We start from the raw sequence: 5,238 nt of genomic DNA, 5'->3' as shown, positions 1-5,238 counted from the left end.
AATAGGAAAAATTCAAGGACCCCAACTATTGGAGAATGGGCAGGCTCTGACCCACCAACAATTTGTAGATGACACAATGCTACAAGGAATTCCCACAGTCAAGGAGGAGCTTACTTACAAAAAAATTATGAACGACTTTGCAATGGCATCAGGTATGGCAGTCAATCTTTCTAAATCAATTTTTTTTTCTTTAACACTCACATTGCCATCGAGAGAAATGTTTCCAAGATTCTAGGCCTTCAAAGAGATTCCCTCCCCTCGAAATATTTGGGAGTTCCTCTAATGGTTAAACCTTTTCATAAGAGTATTTGGGAGCTGTTAATCAGAAAGATGCAAGAAAAAGTGAAAAGGTGGACAATCAGGTCTTTAAATCTGGCTAGTAGACTAGTTCTTGCAAAGGCAGTGCTCCAAGCTATCCGAGTCTTTATGCTTTCAGCTCTTCCTACCCCAAAAGGAGTCCTACAGCAATTCAGAAATATCCAAAGAGAATTTCTTTAAGGCAAAGAGGAAGCTAGGAAAAATGGGCTTTAGTTTCTTCGGAAAAGATCTGCAACCCTAAGAACTAAGGAGGCCTAGGACTGGATGATCCACAGATTCTCAATAAGGCTCTGGGAGCCAAACTCTGGTGGCAGTGGGTCAAGGATTCTGAGGCTCAATGGGCAAGCATTTGGAAGGAAAAATATGCAAGCTCCTGGCACTCCTCTGAGCTAATAAGAATGATGGGAAATAGGAAGGGCTCCCCTATATGGAACAAAGCTTGGGAGAACAAAGGAATGGTGCAAAATAACAGCTTCTCGAAAATAAGAAACGGAAATCACGCACTTTTCTGGGAGAACAAATGGCAGCAAGAACCAAAACTTTTGACAGAGGATTTTTCAGGACTCAAGCAAGAGACAAATAACCAAGGACTAGTAAAGATAAAGGACTTTTGGCAGCAAGCTCGTAATACCAAAAAATGGAGAACGTGGAAAATAATAGATGGCAAAGAGGACAAAACCCTCAACGGCAAAGCAGAGACCCTAAAAAAGATGTTGGATCAAAGGATGATTTTAGCCACTGAAGGGAAAGATCAACTAAGATGGGCTAACAACAAAGATGGAATATTTAATATTAAGGAAGCAAAATGCGTTATCCTGGGGCTGGAATCACAAGCTCCGGTCAGATCCTGGCAGAAGCTATGGAGGAACAGAGGTTGGAAGAAAATCAAGCTCTTTATGTTGCTAGTTCACATAGGAAAATCTTAACCTAGGACAATATTAGAAAGAGGGCTATGCTGGGACCCTCCCGTTTCCAGCTCTATAAAGCACAAGAGGAGACAATGGAACATCTTCTCAATAGCTATATTTTTACCTCAAGGATATGGGATTTTTTTGCCTCCATATTCAATTAATCCGATAGAGACAGAGATAGTATCACAAACACCATAAAAAATTGGAGGGATAATTTTTCGGAGCATGAGGTTCTTAACTCTGCCTGGGCTCTCCTGCGAGGTTTCATAATACGGAATGTTTGGAAAGAAAGAAAAAAAATAATTTTCAAAGAAGAAAATAACTCTTCTCTCCACCTGTTGGAGCAGATCTTGAAACAACTAAAAGAGACAGTGGGCACAATAGTTAGGGATCTCCCCAAAAATCCTCCCTCAGAAACAGAGTTGAGAATACTCAGACAGTTAGACATGTAGGGGCTTATTCCTAAAGGTTTAAATAGGAAAATAATCTTAAGGGAACCGAGTGAGGATTTCTGGACCCCCCCCCCCCCCAGAAGGCTTTTTAAAGTTTAACATTGATGGAGCTTCAAAAAATAACCCTGCAATGGTTGGTTTTGGAGGAGCTCTAAGGGATGAAATAGGAAACATCATATCCCTCTTCCACTGTCATTTAGGTAAAGCGACCAACAACATGGCGGAGCTAATGGCTTTGGAGCAATGCTTAGACTTTTTGAAACATGACAACTACCACAAGGTGATGATAGAAGCTGATTTAGAGTTAGTCATCAATGTAGCCAAGAAACTTAGTCATGGCACAGGACCAGAAAAAGTAACAAAACATTGGTGGTTAATAAGGGTGCTCCAAAAAATTCAAATCCATCTTCAGGAACTTCGTACTCTTAGATTCAACCATGTGCGTAGAAAGGCCAACAAATTGGCAGACATCCTAGCCAATGAAGGGGTCACCTGTAAGGATAACAGAAATTCGATGAGATGGCGAGAAATGATGCAAGGCTAGCTAAAATCTCTTTGCCACACCTAGGCGGAAGAGGACAAAAGAGTGTATCAAAACAGAACTAAGGAAGCCAGGATGCAATGACCAATTTTTTGTAGGATTCTCATGGTTGGTCAAATAGATCAACGGAAGATAGCACGACAGAGGAGGACTCTACAGCTTTGATCATCAGTCCGCTGAAAAGCCCTGAAGGTGAGTGTTGGGTTTTCACTGTCAAGAGCTTGGTTGATAACATTAAATGTTCTTGTGGCAACATTTCCTACTCCTCTCATGGCAGGGCTGCTAAACCACCTCTCGAGAGATTTTGGTGCGATCACACTGCTTTCAAGCTGAAGGTGGCTTTGTTTTTTTGGCAGCGATACCTTTCATTGCTCGACACGCGGATGAGGGAAGGGTGGGGAAACCACCCTCATCGCACATTAAACTTCAATCAATTTCGAGTGTGTGATATTCTGCTCCACCATCCGATTATTTCTCATTAGATCAACGCGCAGGAATGTGCAAGGGTTTGGTGGGGTTGGAGGGTTGACTTTATGCTTCATTTTGAAGCGTTTTTTTTCTCCAGCATAGGTTTATTCAAGAATTGTGGGAGGTAGGATTCCTATAGTGGTTAGGGAGCGGGTTGGCACGGGGTTTTGGCCCGGAACTTATTTTATTCGATACCCGAATGTGAGTGGTGGGAACTCTTAGGGTTAGAGAGCTTAGAGACTTTAGCACACCTTACTATTGATGGAATTATGTAAGCATTGTCAATTATGTTCGACTTAATGAAAAAGAAGGCATGAATCTTACTTAAGCCAAAAAACATTAATATATTACAATAAACGCTATAGAAAGAAGAATGGTATGCATGTGGTAGTCTTATAGAAAGAAAGGTATGGACAATAAGGCAAAAGGAAGGAAAACAAAGATGGTAAGGACGTGAAGCTGCATGGGAACATCTGGAGGTGGCATCACTATCCCCTCTTACAGTAACATTCTAATTGAAGGGGGAAGCTATGAAAGGGGGGACTATAAACTACTCCAACAAAATAGGAGGGATTGGTATAGGTATTAATGAGGAAGCAATGAAAAATACATAGCCAAACAACGAAAATCATGATGCATGAAAAGGAGAAGTTGTTGAGGAAGTCCTAAGGCCTGCACAGTTAAGAAAAAATGGGAGATGTAGACACAAGTCAAAAAATACTCCAATGGTGGTATTAACGAATCCACAAACCCAAGTTCATATGTACCGCCTGAAGATGTATGCATTAGAATGAAAATTTATGGGGATGTGGCCAAATGAGAAATTTCTATAAAACTTGGATTAATTATGTCTAGAAGCCCAAAAGAGAAGTTGATCTCCACTTATGTTATAAAGGATTTTTCACAATTTTATTTGCTAACATTGAAGACAAGGATATGATCCTTGAGGGAGTACCTTATTTTATGTCGTCGACACAGCTATATATTTGACCCTTGAAGGATAATTTCACCCTAGAACAAGAAACTTTAACCACTCTTCGAGTGTGGATCAAGTTATATATGCTACCCCTGGATTATTAGCTCACAAAAACCCTTGAATACATAGGGAACTTGTTGGGGAATTTCCTTAAACTACTAGAGGCAACCCAACAGGGAAAATACACATTGTATGTTAGGATATGTGTGGGAATGGATATTTGAGGAGCCCTCCAAGAGGCAGTAAAACTTGAACTTTAGGATGAGATATAGGTTCAGAATATTGAATACAAGAAAATGTTATTTAGATGTCGAAGATTCCATGAACATGGGAACCTCTTTGGAGAATTCCTTCTCAATGTCAAGAAATAGAAGACAAAAACCCGTCAAGAAGAAAACTGAGAATGTTTCACAAAATCTAGTAACAGGGGGAAAGGATGCAAGAATCAAAAATAGATAATCTTAAGAGGAAATAAGGAATCTAAGAATCACTACAAAGCTCTAGTCAAGGAATCACCTCAAAAGGAAACAAATATTCCTCTTGAGCATGAATCATAAGAAATAGAACCAATAAAGAGTGGTCTCCCCAGAAATGAAGAAATATTAAAGCCCCCAATTCAATGCCTCATAAATGAAGGAGATCTAATCCCATCTCAAGAATAGGATGAGGACCTAGACATGACACAAAGTGAAGCAGGGACAAAAGAAGCAGATCTAAACAAAATAGTAGAGCATGAATGACTAGATCTACCCAAACTATTAGAAAAATGAACAATTAAAAAGGATGGATGTGATACCAAAAGACCAAATTGATCATGTACAATAACTATTTCTTACTAGAGAGGACATTGGAATGAGGGTTAGAAAACTAGTACCTGGGGAATAAAAATTGTTCAGAGTCAAAATAAAGGCCCAAAGTAGTTAGAACCCTCAGTAGATTCAACAGAAAAGAGGAAGGAAATTTAAGATGTTGCCCTTGAGGAGTTCGAGGCCCTTCTCATAAACTAAGGTAAGACAAAATCCTAGAACCCAAGCTCCTCCACCCTCCATTCAATTTAAACTCTTAACATGTAATAAAAGAGGCTTGAATAGCCGCAAAAACAAAAGAATTCTTAAAGAAAAAGTGAAACAAGAAAATCATGACATTCTCTTTAGTCATGAGACTAAATGCTCTGTGAATCATATGAAATTAATTAGTGGGAAATTTTGGAATAAGTTTGACTTTTTAGATATAGAAGCTAGAAATGCAGTAGGAGGAATCCTAACCCTATGCAACCCTAAAACAGTCCATGTAGTTTCCTATGAAGCCACCAAATATGCCATGTCATCAGTTTTACATTACGTATGTTCCCCAATTTCAATCCTATGTACCAATGTGTATGGACCTCAAGGAATTGATGAAAAAATTAATTTCATTCAATCCTTAGAAGCCCTCTGCAAGAGGTATCCACTAACAAAATGGACCATGTTCGGGGATTTCAATATGATTGTCTCTCTTGAATAAAACAAGGGAGGATCCAGTAAACTAGAAAGAGACTCTGAAAGATTCTAGAACATGCTTGACTACATGAAG

The sequence above is a fragment of the Pinus tabuliformis genome, chromosome 8 (genome assembly GCF_031772625.1).
Source record: "Pinus tabuliformis cultivar Carrire ecotype Pingquan chromosome 8, CPIR1, whole genome shotgun sequence".
NCBI classification, from domain to species: domain Eukaryota; kingdom Viridiplantae; phylum Streptophyta; class Pinopsida; order Pinales; family Pinaceae; genus Pinus; species Pinus tabuliformis.
The sequence above is the reverse complement of the archived record's forward strand: the minus strand, read 5'-3'. Positions refer to the sequence as shown.